The sequence below is a fragment of the Hyla sarda genome, unplaced genomic scaffold, assembly GCF_029499605.1.
Source record: "Hyla sarda isolate aHylSar1 unplaced genomic scaffold, aHylSar1.hap1 scaffold_2234, whole genome shotgun sequence".
NCBI classification, from domain to species: Eukaryota; Metazoa; Chordata; class Amphibia; order Anura; family Hylidae; genus Hyla; species Hyla sarda.
Window position 1 is genome coordinate 13198 of NW_026608911.1, and position 15305 is coordinate 28502.

A 15305-nucleotide genomic window follows, 5' to 3' on the forward strand; every position below is an offset into this window, starting at 1 on the left:
AGTGACATCACAGCACAGTGCTAAGGCTCCTGGGCCTGGACACAGCAGCGGCTGCAATATCTCAACGGAGAATACGTTTATATCTATGTGTGTGTGTGCGCATATATATATATATATATATATATATATATATATATATATATATATATATATATATTTCTCCGCCGAAATCACTTTTAAACCCATTTCCACCTTTTTTTCCCTTCTCTTCCTCTTACTTTTTTTTCACGTTTTTTTACGTTTTTCTCCTTTTCGCCTCTTTTCTGGGCGTATTATTCTTCTTTTTCTTCTTTTTTTTCGTCTAATGCATACCCCATCAGTGCAGCAATGCTTATTCAATACCGCCAGCAGATGGAGACACTGGGGGATAATTTTCTAAGGATTTATACTGATTTTTCCTGTCTGAATTTGTCGCACAGAAAGTTGCAGGCCAAATATGTGTGACATTTCTGCGACTTTAGCTTCTAGAGCATTTTTACAACATTATACATAGGTGCTGAATACATAAAAAGCGACTGTTCAGCGACAGACAAGTCGCATCGGCTGAAAGTAGGCCAGAATGTCAGTCCATGTTGGAGCAGGTTTAGATACAGTCTAAAGCATAGATCTCAAAGTCTGTGCACAGAATTTAGCAAGGGCCTCGCACCTTCTGATGCATCAGGTAGGTGCACAATAGCATAGCCTAACCCTCTGTACTTTGGTCTATATTGATGCGGGACATAGACAGCCAGCTGATGACCAATCCATTAGTGCAATGGATGGCTGGAAGCATTTGTCTTTGCCTTTGCAATACCACAGAAGCAATGCATGGTCAATGTACAGCAATGACACACCTGTGTGAACAGCCAGGAGACCCCCCCCCCCCCCCATGTTATGTTACATAGTTACATAGTTAGTACGGTCGAAAAAAGACATATGTCCATCAAGTTCAACCAGGGAATTAAGGGGTAGGGGTGTGGCGCGATATTGGGGAAGGGATGAGATTTTATATTTCTTCATAAGCATTAATCTTATTTTGTCAATTAGGAACATTCAGCACCCACCCGCTATCAAGGCAGCTGCCTATCATGTCATGCCCTACCTGCACAGGTGTGCTGGCTACTCAAATGATCCAATTAAGGAGGCCATTTAGTCAGCAGCAGCAGAAGTCCTGTGCCTGGACGCTCCAACAGCGGCCAGACACAAGCAGAAGCAGAAGCAGCAGAAGCAGCAGCAGCACCACCTTTTGTTTTTTGGCTGCAGCAGCAGCAAGGCCCACAGGGCTGGCTAGCTGGCTAGCCAGCAAGCAGGTAGCAATGAAAGTAGGAATCTTTCTTTTTAACCCTGTAAGGGGGTGGTGCACTGTACCCGAAGATACTGCCATATCGGGTCAATGCATAGGGCGACGGAAGCAAGCTTCGAAATCGGCCCCCGTTCTCAAAAATCCATTTAATATATGGTCCCCAGATAGGGGACGTATCAGATATTAAACTGATAAGAACAGATACTACACTTGATCTTAGCCAAAAGGCCGAGAAGCGATAACCGTGAAAGGGGCGGGCCCAACAAGGTCCCCTTCATGGGCACTATCACTGCTTGCTGTCAGGGAGGCTGCCAGACAATTTTCCATGCACACTCTGGGCTGGGGGGCAGTCAACCACCAGTACACACAGCAGAACCTAAACCCATACCATTATTGCTAAGCAGCAAGACAGGGGCCCATTGCACTCCCACGGGGCCTTTTTAAATGCAATCCATAACCCGGATTTGCCAGGAACCCTTCTTACTCCTCCTACTTGCATGTGACACTGGGCTTAGGATCTGCATAGGAAACACACACACAAGCACACACCTACCTTTGTTGCCTGCAGATGCCTCCTTGGCTGTCCCCAAACGGTATCAAACCAACACCCACGGGAAGCTGTAAGCATAGAGGACATGCCTGCACCCCATTGGACTTACCTGTGTGGGTTAAATCCGGGTTATTTGACAACCTATGGCGGTGATGGTTCTGCTCAGGCAGAGCAGTGCTGATGCTCCTCATAAAGCTGTCGCTGCTGTGAAGGTTCTAGGTGACATCACAAATCCCTATGGTTACATACACAACAAAGCTGGGTTGTTGTTGTTTACACTCTGCAAGGCCTGTGGAAGTGAGTGACATCATAGCACTGTAGTTCTGAGGGTTCAAGATGGATGCAACAATCTCCTGTTGCTTCTATGAAGGCCGTAATAGACGACATCACCAAACAGCTCCATAGTCACATACACAGCAAAGGAGAGATGTTGTTTACACCTAGTGATGTCAGTGGTATTGAGTGACATCACAGCACAGTGCTAAGGCTCCTGGGCCTGGACACAGCAGCGGCTGCAATATCTCAACGGAGAATACGTTTATATCTATGTGTGTGTGTGCGCATATATATATATATATATATATATATATATATATATATATATTTCTCCGCCGAAATCACTTTTAAACCCATTTCCACCTTTTTTTCCCTTCTCTTCCTCTTACTTTTTTTTCACGTTTTTTTACGTTTTTCTCCTTTTCGCCTCTTTTCTGGGCGTATTATTCTTCTTTTTCTTCTTTTTTTTCGTCTAATGCATACCCCATCAGTGCAGCAATGCTTATTCAATACCGCCAGCAGATGGAGACACTGGGGGATAATTTTCTAAGGATTTATACTGATTTTTCCTGTCTGAATTTGTCGCACAGAAAGTTGCAGGCCAAATATGTGTGACATTTCTGCGACTTTAGCTTCTAGAGCATTTTTACAACATTATACATAGGTGCTGAATACATAAAAAGCGACTGTTCAGCGACAGACAAGTCGCATCGGCTGAAAGTAGGCCAGAATGTCAGTCCATGTTGGAGCAGGTTTAGATACAGTCTAAAGCATAGATCTCAAAGTCTGTGCACAGAATTTAGCAAGGGCCTCGCACCTTCTGATGCATCAGGTAGGTGCACAATAGCATAGCCTAACCCTCTGTACTTTGGTCTATATTGATGCGGGACATAGACAGCCAGCTGATGACCAATCCATTAGTGCAATGGATGGCTGGAAGCATTTGTCTTTGCCTTTGCAATAACCACAGAAGCAATGCATGGTCAATGTACAGCAATGACACACCTGTGTGAACAGCCAGGAGACCCCCCCCCCCCCCCATGTTATGTTACATAGTTACATAGTTAGTACGGTCGAAAAAAGACATATGTCCATCAAGTTCAACCAGGGAATTAAGGGGTAGGGGTGTGGCGCGATATTGGGGAAGGGATGAGATTTTATATTTCTTCATAAGCATTAATCTTATTTTGTCAATTAGGAACATTCAGCACCCACCCGCTATCAAGGCAGCTGCCTATCATGTCATGCCCTACCTGCACAGGTGTGCTGGCTACTCAAATGATCCAATTAAGGAGGCCATTTAGTCAGCAGCAGCAGAAGTCCTGTGCCTGGACGCTCCAACAGGGGCCAGACACAAGCAGAAGCAGAAGCAGCAGAAGCAGCAGCAGCACCACCTTTTGTTTTTTGGCTGCAGCAGCAGCAAGGCCCACAGGGCTGGCTAGCTGGCTAGCCAGCAAGCAGGTAGCAATGAAAGTAGGAATCTTTCTTTTTAACCCTGTAAGGGGGTGGTGCACTGTACCCGAAGATACTGCCATATCGGGTCAATGCATAGGGCGACGGAAGCAAGCTTCGAAATCGGCCCCCGTTCTCAAAAATCCATTTAATATATGGTCCCCAGATAGGGGACGTATCAGATATTAAACTGATAAGAACAGATACTACACTTGATCTTAGCCAAAAGGCCGAGAAGCGATAACCGTGAAAGGGGCGGGCCCAACAAGGTCCCCTTCATGGGCACTATCACTGCTTGCTGTCAGGGAGGCTGCCAGACAATTTTCCATGCACACTCTGGGCTGGGGGGCAGTCAACCACCAGTACACACAGCAGAACCTAAACCCATACCATTATTGCTAAGCAGCAAGACAGGGGCCCATTGCACTCCCACGGGGCCTTTTTAAATGCAATCCATAACCCGGATTTGCCAGGAACCCTTCTTACTCCTCCTACTTGCATGTGACACTGGGCTTAGGATCTGCATAGGAAACACACACACAAGCACACACCTACCTTTGTTGCCTGCAGATGCCTCCTTGGCTGTCCCCAAACGGTATCAAACCAACACCCACGGGAAGCTGTAAGCATAGAGGACATGCCTGCACCCCATTGGACTTACCTGTGTGGGTTAAATCCGGGTTATTTGACAACCTATGGCGGTGATGGTTCTGCTCAGGCAGAGCAGTGCTGATGCTCCTCATAAAGCTGTCGCTGCTGTGAAGGTTCTAGGTGACATCACAAATCCCTATGGTTACATACACAACAAAGCTGGGTTGTTGTTGTTTACACTCTGCAAGGCCTGTGGAAGTGAGTGACATCATAGCACTGTAGTTCTGAGGGTTCAAGATGGATGCAACAATCTCCTGTTGCTTCTATGAAGGCCGTAATAGACGACATCACCAAACAGCTCCATAGTCACATACACAGCAAAGGAGAGATGTTGTTTACACCTAGTGATGTCAGTGGTATTGAGTGACATCACAGCACAGTGCTAAGGCTCCTGGGCCTGGACACAGCAGCGGCTGCAATATCTCAACGGAGAATACGTTTATATCTATGTGTGTGTGTGCGCATATATATATATATATATATATATATATATATATATATATATATATATATTTCTCCGCCGAAATCACTTTTAAACCCATTTCCACCTTTTTTTCCCTTCTCTTCCTCTTACTTTTTTTTCATGTTTTTTTACGTTTTTCTCCTTTTCGCCTCTTTTCTGGGCGTATTATTCTTCTTTTTCTTCTTTTTTTTCGTCTAATGCATACCCCATCAGTGCAGCAATGCTTATTCAATACCGCCAGCAGATGGAGACACTGGGGGATAATTTTCTAAGGATTTATACTGATTTTTCCTGTCTGAATTTGTCGCACAGAAAGTTGCAGGCCAAATATGTGTGACATTTCTGCGACTTTAGCTTCTAGAGCATTTTTACAACATTATACATAGGTGCTGAATACATAAAAAGCGACTGTTCAGCGACAGACAAGTCGCATCGGCTGAAAGTAGGCCAGAATGTCAGTCCATGTTGGAGCAGGTTTAGATACAGTCTAAAGCATAGATCTCAAAGTCTGTGCACAGAATTTAGCAAGGGCCTCGCACCTTCTGATGCATCAGGTAGGTGCACAATAGCATAGCCTAACCCTCTGTACTTTGGTCTATATTGATGCGGGACATAGACAGCCAGCTGATGACCAATCCATTAGTGCAATGGATGGCTGGAAGCATTTGTCTTTGCCTTTGCAATACCACAGAAGCAATGCATGGTCAATGTACAGCAATGACACACCTGTGTGAACAGCCAGGAGACCCCCCCCCCCCCCCCATGTTATGTTACATAGTTACATAGTTAGTACGGTCGAAAAAAGACATATGTCCATCAAGTTCAACCAGGGAATTAAGGGGTAGGGGTGTGGCGCGATATTGGGGAAGGGATGAGATTTTATATTTCTTCATAAGCATTAATCTTATTTTGTCAATTAGGAACATTCAGCACCCACCCGCTATCAAGGCAGCTGCCTATCATGTCATGCCCTACCTGCACAGGTGTGCTGGCTACTCAAATGATCCAATTAAGGAGGCCATTTAGTCAGCAGCAGCAGAAGTCCTGTGCCTGGACGCTCCAACAGCGGCCAGACACAAGCAGAAGCAGAAGCAGCAGAAGCAGCAGCAGCACCACCTTTTGTTTTTTGGCTGCAGCAGCAGCAAGGCCCACAGGGCTGGCTAGCTGGCTAGCCAGCAAGCAGGTAGCAATGAAAGTAGTAATCTTTCTTTTTAACCCTGTAAGGGGGTGGTGCACTGTACCCGAAGATACTGCCATATCGGGTCAATGCATAGGGCGACGGAAGCAAGCTTCGAAATCGGCCCCCGTTCTCAAAAATCCATTTAATATATGGTCCCCAGATAGGGGACGTATCAGATATTAAACTGATAAGAACAGATACTACACTTGATCTTAGCCAAAAGGCCGAGAAGCGATAACCGTGAAAGGGGCGGGCCCAACAAGGTGCCCTTCATGGGCACTATCACTGCTTGCTGTCAGGGAGGCTGCCAGACAATTTTCCATGCACACTCTGGGCTGGGGGGCAGTCAACCACCAGTACACACAGCAGAACCTAAACCCATACCATTATTGCTAAGCAGCAAGACAGGGGCCCATTGCACTCCCACGGGGCCTTTTTAAATGCAATCCATAACCCGGATTTGCCAGGAACCCTTCTTACTCCTCCTACTTGCATGTGACACTGGGCTTAGGATCTGCATAGGAAACACACACACAAGCACACACCTACCTTTGTTGCCTGCAGATGCCTCCTTGGCTGTCCCCAAACGGTATCAAACCAACACCCACGGGAAGCTGTAAGCATAGAGGACATGCCTGCACCCCATTGGACTTACCTGTGTGGGTTAAATCCGGGTTATTTGACAACCTATGGCGGTGATGGTTCTGCTCAGGCAGAGCAGTGCTGATGCTCCTCATAAAGCTGTCGCTGCTGTGAAGGTTCTAGGTGACATCACAAATCCCTATGGTTACATACACAACAAAGCTGGGTTGTTGTTGTTTACACTCTGCAAGGCCTGTGGAAGTGAGTGACATCATAGCACTGTAGTTCTGAGGGTTCTAGATGGATGCAACAATCTCCTGTTGCTTCTATGAAGGCCATAATAGACGACATCACCAAACAGCTCCATAGTCACATACACAGCAAAGGAGAGATGTTGTTTACACCTAGTGATGTCAGTGGTATTGAGTGACATCACAGCACAGTGCTAAGGCTCCTGGGCCTGGACACAGCAGCGGCTGCAATATCTCAACGGAGAATACGTTTATATATATGTGTGTGTGTGCGCGTATATATATATATATATATATATATATATATATATATATATATATTTCTCCGCCGAAATCACTTTTAAACCCATTTCCACCTTTTTTTCCCTTCTCTTCCTCTTACTTTTTTTTCACGTTTTTTTACGTTTTTCTCCTTTTCGCCTCTTTTCTGGGCGTATTATTCTTCTTTTTCTTCTTTTTTTTCGTCTAATGCATACCCCATCAGTGCAGCAATGCTTATTCAATACCGCCAGCAGATGGAGACACTGGGGGATAATTTTCTAAGGATTTATACTGATTTTTCCTGTCTGAATTTGTCGCACAGAAAGTTGCAGGCCAAATATGTGTGACATTTCTGCGACTTTAGCTTCTAGAGCATTTTTACAACATTATACATAGGTGCTGAATACATAAAAAGCGACTGTTCAGCGACAGACAAGTCGCATCGGCTGAAAGTAGGCCAGAATGTCAGTCCATGTTGGAGCAGGTTTAGATACAGTCTAAAGTATAGATCTCAAAGTCTGTGCACAGAATTTAGCAAGGGCCTCGCACCTTCTGATGCATCAGGTAGGTGCACAATAGCATAGCCTAACCCTCTGTACTTTGGTCTATATTGATGCGGGACATAGACAGCCAGCTGATGACCAATCCATTAGTGCAATGGATGGCTGGAAGCATTTGTCTTTGCCTTTGCAATACCACAGAAGCAATGCATGGTCAATGTACAGCAATGACACACCTGTGTGAACAGCCAGGAGACCCCCCCCCCCCCCATGTTATGTTACATAGTTACATAGTTAGTACGGTCGAAAAAAGACATATGTCCATCAAGTTCAACCAGGGAATTAAGGGGTAGGGGTGCGGCGCGATATTGGGGAAGGGATGAGATTTTATATTTCTTCATAAGCATTAATCTTATTTTGTCAATTAGGAACATTCAGCACCCACCCGCTATCAAGGCAGCTGCCTATCATGTCATGCCCTACCTGCACAGGTGTGCTGGCTACTCAAATGATCCAATTAAGGAGGCCATTTAGTCAGCAGCAGCAGAAGTCCTGTGCCTGGACGCTCCAACAGCGGCCAGACACAAGCAGAAGCAGAAGCAGCAGAAGCAGCAGCAGCACCACCTTTTGTTTTTTGGCTGCAGCAGCAGCAAGGCCCACAGGGCTGGCTAGCTGGCTAGCCAGCAAGCAGGTAGCAATGAAAGTAGGAATCTTTCTTTTTAACCCTGTAAGGGGGTGGTGCACTGTACCCGAAGATACTGCCATATCGGGTCAATGCATAGGGCGACGGAAGCAAGCTTCGAAATCGGCCCCCGTTCTCAAAAATCCATTTAATATATGGTCCCCAGATAGGGGACGTATCAGATATTAAACTGATAAGAACAGATACTACACTTGATCTTAGCCAAAAGGCCGAGAAGCGATAACCGTGAAAGGGGCGGGCCCAACAAGGTGCCCTTCATGGGCACTATCACTGCTTGCTGTCAGGGAGGCTGCCAGACAATTTTCCATGCACACTCTGGGCTGGGGGGCAGTCAACCACCAGTACACACAGCAGAACCTAAACCCATACCATTATTGCTAAGCAGCAAGACAGGGGCCCATTGCACTCCCACGGGGCCTTTTTAAATGCAATCCATAACCCGGATTTGCCAGGAACCCTTCTTACTCCTCCTACTTGCATGTGACACTGGGCTTAGGATCTGCATAGGAAACACACACACAAGCACACACCTACCTTTGTTGCCTGCAGATGCCTCCTTGGCTGTCCCCAAACGGTATCAAACCAACACCCACGGGAAGCTGTAAGCATAGAGGACATGCCTGCACCCCATTGGACTTACCTGTGTGGGTTAAATCCGGGTTATTTGACAACCTATGGCGGTGATGGTTCTGCTCAGGCAGAGCAGTGCTGATGCTCCTCATAAAGCTGTCGCTGCTGTGAAGGTTCTAGGTGACATCACAAATCCCTATGGTTACATACACAACAAAGCTGGGTTGTTGTTGTTTACACTCTGCAAGGCCTGTGGAAGTGAGTGACATCATAGCACTGTAGTTCTGAGGGTTCTAGATGGATGCAACAATCTCCTGTTGCTTCTATGAAGGCCATAATAGACGACATCACCAAACAGCTCCATAGTCACATACACAGCAAAGGAGAGATGTTGTTTACACCTAGTGATGTCAGTGGTATTGAGTGACATCACAGCACAGTGCTAAGGCTCCTGGGCCTGGACACAGCAGCGGCTGCAATATCTCAACGGAGAATACGTTTATATATATGTGTGTGTGTGCGCGTATATATATATATATATATATATATATATATATATATATATATATTTCTCCGCCGAAATCACTTTTAAACCCATTTCCACCTTTTTTTCCCTTCTCTTCCTCTTACTTTTTTTTCACGTTTTTTTACGTTTTTCTCCTTTTCGCCTCTTTTCTGGGCGTATTATTCTTCTTTTTCTTCTTTTTTTTCGTCTAATGCATACCCCATCAGTGCAGCAATGCTTATTCAATACCGCCAGCAGATGGAGACACTGGGGGATAATTTTCTAAGGATTTATACTGATTTTTCCTGTCTGAATTTGTCGCACAGAAAGTTGCAGGCCAAATATGTGTGACATTTCTGCGACTTTAGCTTCTAGAGCATTTTTACAACATTATACATAGGTGCTGAATACATAAAAAGCGACTGTTCAGCGACAGACAAGTCGCATCGGCTGAAAGTAGGCCAGAATGTCAGTCCATGTTGGAGCAGGTTTAGATACAGTCTAAAGTATAGATCTCAAAGTCTGTGCACAGAATTTAGCAAGGGCCTCGCACCTTCTGATGCATCAGGTAGGTGCACAATAGCATAGCCTAACCCTCTGTACTTTGGTCTATATTGATGCGGGACATAGACAGCCAGCTGATGACCAATCCATTAGTGCAATGGATGGCTGGAAGCATTTGTCTTTGCCTTTGCAATACCACAGAAGCAATGCATGGTCAATGTACAGCAATGACACACCTGTGTGAACAGCCAGGAGACCCCCCCCCCCCCATGTTATGTTACATAGTTACATAGTTAGTACGGTCGAAAAAAGACATATGTCCATCAAGTTCAACCAGGGAATTAAGGGGTAGGGGTGTGGCGCGATATTGGGGAAGGGATGAGATTTTATATTTCTTCATAAGCATTAATCTTATTTTGTCAATTAGGAACATTCAGCACCCACCCGCTATCAAGGCAGCTGCCTATCATGTCATGCCCTACCTGCACAGGTGTGCTGGCTACTCAAATGATCCAATTAAGGAGGCCATTTAGTCAGCAGCAGCAGAAGTCCTGTGCCTGGACGCTCCAACAGCGGCCAGACACAAGCAGAAGCAGAAGCAGCAGAAGCAGCAGCAGCACCACCTTTTGTTTTTTGGCTGCAGCAGCAGCAAGGCCCACAGGGCTGGCTAGCTGGCTAGCCAGCAAGCAGGTAGCAATGAAAGTAGGAATCTTTCTTTTTAACCCTGTAAGGGGGTGGTGCACTGTACCCGAAGATACTGCCATATCGGGTCAATGCATAGGGCGACGGAAGCAAGCTTCGAAATCGGCCCCCGTTCTCAAAAATCCATTTAATATATGGTCCCCAGATAGGGGACGTATCAGATATTAAACTGATAAGAACAGATACTACACTTGATCTTAGCCAAAAGGCCGAGAAGCGATAACCGTGAAAGGGGCGGGCCCAACAAGGTGCCCTTCATGGGCACTATCACTGCTTGCTGTCAGGGAGGCTGCCAGACAATTTTCCATGCACACTCTGGGCTGGGGGGCAGTCAACCACCAGTACACACAGCAGAACCTAAACCCATACCATTATTGCTAAGCAGCAAGACAGGGGCCCATTGCACTCCCACGGGGCCTTTTTAAATGCAATCCATAACCCGGATTTGCCAGGAACCCTTCTTACTCCTCCTACTTGCATGTGACACTGGGCTTAGGATCTGCATAGGAAACACACACACAAGCACACACCTACCTTTGTTGCCTGCAGATGCCTCCTTGGCTGTCCCCAAACGGTATCAAACCAACACCCACGGGAAGCTGTAAGCATAGAGGACATGCCTGCACCCCATTGGACTTACCTGTGTGGGTTAAATCCGGGTTATTTGACAACCTATGGCGGTGATGGTTCTGCTCAGGCAGAGCAGTGCTGATGCTCCTCATAAAGCTGTCGCTGCTGTGAAGGTTCTAGGTGACATCACAAATCCCTATGGTTACATACACAACAAAGCTGGGTTGTTGTTGTTTACACTCTGCAAGGCCTGTGGAAGTGAGTGACATCATAGCACTGTAGTTCTGAGGGTTCTAGATGGATGCAACAATCTCCTGTTGCTTCTATGAAGGCCATAATAGACGACATCACCAAACAGCTCCATAGTCACATACACAGCAAAGGAGAGATGTTGTTTACACCTAGTGATGTCAGTGGTATTGAGTGACATCACAGCACAGTGCTAAGGCTCCTGGGCCTGGACACAGCAGCGGCTGCAATATCTCAACGGAGAATACGTTTATATATATGTGTGTGTGTGCGCGTATATATATATATATATATATATATATATATATATATATATATATTTCTCCGCCGAAATCACTTTTAAACCCATTTCCACCTTTTTTTCCCTTCTCTTCCTCTTACTTTTTTTTCACGTTTTTTTTACGTTTTTCTCCTTTTCGCCTCTTTTCTGGGCGTATTATTCTTCTTTTTCTTCTTTTTTTTCGTCTAATGCATACCCCATCAGTGCAGCAATGCTTATTCAATACCGCCAGCAGATGGAGACACTGGGGGATAATTTTCTAAGGATTTATACTGATTTTTCCTGTCTGAATTTGTCGCACAGAAAGTTGCAGGCCAAATATGTGTGACATTTCTGCGACTTTAGCTTCTAGAGCATTTTTACAACATTATACATAGGTGCTGAATACATAAAAAGCGACTGTTCAGCGACAGACAAGTCGCATCGGCTGAAAGTAGGCCAGAATGTCAGTCCATGTTGGAGCAGGTTTAGATACAGTCTAAAGTATAGATCTCAAAGTCTGTGCACAGAATTTAGCAAGGGCCTCGCACCTTCTGATGCATCAGGTAGGTGCACAATAGCATAGCCTAACCCTCTGTACTTTGGTCTATATTGATGCGGGACATAGACAGCCAGCTGATGACCAATCCATTAGTGCAATGGATGGCTGGAAGCATTTGTCTTTGCCTTTGCAATACCACAGAAGCAATGCATGGTCAATGTACAGCAATGACACACCTGTGTGAACAGCCAGGAGACCCCCCCCCCCCCCCCATGTTATGTTACATAGTTACATAGTTAGTACGGTCGAAAAAAGACATATGTCCATCAAGTTCAACCAGGGAATTAAGGGGTAGGGGTGTGGCGCGATATTGGGGAAGGGATGAGATTTTATATTTCTTCATAAGCATTAATCTTATTTTGTCAATTAGGAACATTCAGCACCCACCCGCTATCAAGGCAGCTGCCTATCATGTCATGCCCTACCTGCACAGGTGTGCTGGCTACTCAAATGATCCAATTAAGGAGGCCATTTAGTCAGCAGCAGCAGAAGTCCTGTGCCTGGACGCTCCAACAGCGGCCAGACACAAGCAGAAGCAGCAGAAGCAGCAGCAGCACCACCTTTTGTTTTTTGGCTGCAGCAGCAGCAAGGCCCACAGGGCTGGCTAGCTGGCTAGCCAGCAAGCAGGTAGCAATGAAAGTAGGAATCTTTCTTTTTAACCCTGTAAGGGGGTGGTGCACTGTACCCGAAGATACTGCCATATCGGGTCAATGCATAGGGCGACGGAAGCAAGCTTCGAAATCGGCCCCCGTTCTCAAAAATCCATTTAATATATGGTCCCCAGATAGGGGACGTATCAGATATTAAACTGATAAGAACAGATACTACACTTGATCTTAGCCAAAAGGCCGAGAAGCGATAACCGTGAAAGGGGCGGGCCCAACAAGGTGCCCTTCATGGGCACTATCACTGCTTGCTGTCAGGGAGGCTGCCAGACAATTTTCCATGCACACTCTGGGCTGGGGGGCAGTCAACCACCAGTACACACAGCAGAACCTAAACCCATACCATTATTGCTAAGCAGCAAGACAGGGGCCCATTGCACTCCCACGGGGCCTTTTTAAATACAATCCATAACCCGGATTTGCCAGGAACCCTTCTTACTCCTCCTACTTGCATGTGACACTGGGCTTAGGATCTGCATAGGAAACACACACACAAGCACACACCTACCTTTGTTGCCTGCAGATGCCTCCTTGGCTGTCCCCAAACGGTATCAAACCAACACCCACGGGAAGCTGTAAGCATAGAGGACATGCCTGCACCCCATTGGACTTACCTGTGTGGGTTAAATCCGGGTTATTTGACAACCTATGGCGGTGATGGTTCTGCTCAGGCAGAGCAGTGCTGATGCTCCTCATAAAGCTGTCGCTGCTGTGAAGGTTCTAGGTGACATCACAAATCCCTATGGTTACATACACAACAAAGCTGGGTTGTTGTTGTTTACACTCTGCAAGGCCTGTGGAAGTGAGTGACATCATAGCACTGTAGTTCTGAGGGTTCTAGATGGATGCAACAATCTCCTGTTGCTTCTATGAAGGCCATAATAGACGACATCACCAAACAGCTCCATAGTCACATACACAGCAAAGGAGAGATGTTGTTTACACCTAGTGATGTCAGTGGTATTGAGTGACATCACAGCACAGTGCTAAGGCTCCTGGGCCTGGACACAGCAGCGGCTGCAATATCTCAACGGAGAATACGTTTATATATATGTGTGTGTGTGCGCGTATATATATATATATATATATATATATATATATATATATATATATATATATATATTTCTCCGCCGAAATCACTTTTAAACCCATTTCCACCTTTTTTTCCCTTCTCTTCCTCTTACTTTTTTTTCACGTTTTTTTACGTTTTTCTCCTTTTCGCCTCTTTTCTGGGCGTATTATTCTTCTTTTTCTTCTTTTTTTTCGTCTAATGCATACCCCATCAGTGCAGCAATGCTTATTCAATACCGCCAGCAGATGGAGACACTGGGGGATAATTTTCTAAGGATTTATACTGATTTTTCCTGTCTGAATTTGTCGCACAGAAAGTTGCAGGCCAAATATGTGTGACATTTCTGCGACTTTAGCTTCTAGAGCATTTTTACAACATTATACATAGGTGCTGAATACATAAAAAGCGACTGTTCAGCGACAGACAAGTCGCATCGGCTGAAAGTAGGCCAGAATGTCAGTCCATGTTGGAGCAGGTTTAGATACAGTCTAAAGTATAGATCTCAAAGTCTGTGCACAGAATTTAGCAAGGGCCTCGCACCTTCTGATGCATCAGGTAGGTGCACAATAGCATAGCCTAACCCTCTGTACTTTGGTCTATATTGATGCGGGACATAGACAGCCAGCTGATGACCAATCCATTAGTGCAATGGATGGCTGGAAGCATTTGTCTTTGCCTTTGCAATACCACAGAAGCAATGCATGGTCAATGTACAGCAATGACACACCTGTGTGAACAGCCAGGAGACCCCCCCCCCCCCCCATGTTATGTTACATAGTTACATAGTTAGTACGGTCGAAAAAAGACATATGTCCATCAAGTTCAACCAGGGAATTAAGGGGTAGGGGTGTGGCGCGATATTGGGGAAGGGATGAGATTTTATATTTCTTCATAAGCATTAATCTTATTTTGTCAATTAGGAACATTCAGCACCCACCCGCTATCAAGGCAGCTGCCTATCATGTCATGCCCTACCTGCACAGGTGTGCTGGCTACTCAAATGATCCAATTAAGGAGGCCATTTAGTCAGCAGCAGCAGAAGTCCTGTGCCTGGACGCTCCAACAGCGGCCAGACACAAGCAGAAGCAGAAGCAGCAGAAGCAGCAGCAGCACCACCTTTTGTTTTTTGGCTGCAGCAGCAGCAAGGCCCACAGGGCTGGCTAGCTGGCTAGCCAGCAAGCAGGTAGCAATGAAAGTAGGAATCTTTCTTTTTAACCCTGTAAGGGGGTGGTGCACTGTACCCGAAGATACTGCCATATCGGGTCAATGCATAGGGCGACGGAAGCAAGCTTCGAAATCGGCCCCCGTTCTCAAAAATCCATTCAATATATGGTCCCCAGATAGGGGACGTATCAGATATTAAACTGATAAGAACAGATACTACACTTGATCTTAGCCAAAAGGCCGAGAAGCGATAACCGTGAAAGGGGCGGGCCCAACAAGGTGCCCTTCATGGGCACTATCACTGCTTGCTGTCAGGGAGGCTGCCAGACAAT

General features: G+C 45.9%; 7 non-coding genes across 7 annotated transcripts; all 7 read right to left on the reverse strand.

Annotated features, from left to right (window-relative positions):
* Nucleotides 1-1331: 1331 nt before the first annotated feature.
* Nucleotides 1332-1522, reverse strand: LOC130321214 (U2 spliceosomal RNA). The gene has a single exon (XR_008866976.1). It is a non-coding gene; the product is annotated as a U2 spliceosomal RNA (small nuclear RNA).
* Nucleotides 1523-3611: 2089 nt separating this feature from the next.
* Nucleotides 3612-3802, reverse strand: LOC130321215 (U2 spliceosomal RNA). The gene has a single exon (XR_008866977.1). It is a non-coding gene; the product is annotated as a U2 spliceosomal RNA (small nuclear RNA).
* A 2097-nt stretch (nt 3803-5899) lies between these two features.
* Nucleotides 5900-6090, reverse strand: LOC130321216 (U2 spliceosomal RNA). Its single transcript, XR_008866978.1, has one exon. It is a non-coding gene; the product is annotated as a U2 spliceosomal RNA (small nuclear RNA).
* Nucleotides 6091-8181: 2091 nt separating this feature from the next.
* LOC130321197 (U2 spliceosomal RNA) lies at nt 8182-8372 on the reverse strand. Its single transcript, XR_008866962.1, has one exon. It is a non-coding gene; the product is annotated as a U2 spliceosomal RNA (small nuclear RNA).
* A 2090-nt stretch (nt 8373-10462) lies between these two features.
* On the reverse strand, nt 10463-10653 carry LOC130321198 (U2 spliceosomal RNA). Its single transcript, XR_008866963.1, has one exon. It is a non-coding gene; the product is annotated as a U2 spliceosomal RNA (small nuclear RNA).
* Nucleotides 10654-12741: 2088 nt separating this feature from the next.
* LOC130321200 (U2 spliceosomal RNA) lies at nt 12742-12932 on the reverse strand. The gene has a single exon (XR_008866964.1). It is a non-coding gene; the product is annotated as a U2 spliceosomal RNA (small nuclear RNA).
* Nucleotides 12933-15034: 2102 nt separating this feature from the next.
* LOC130321211 (U2 spliceosomal RNA) lies at nt 15035-15225 on the reverse strand. The gene has a single exon (XR_008866974.1). It is a non-coding gene; the product is annotated as a U2 spliceosomal RNA (small nuclear RNA).
* Nucleotides 15226-15305: the final 80 nt, after the last annotated feature.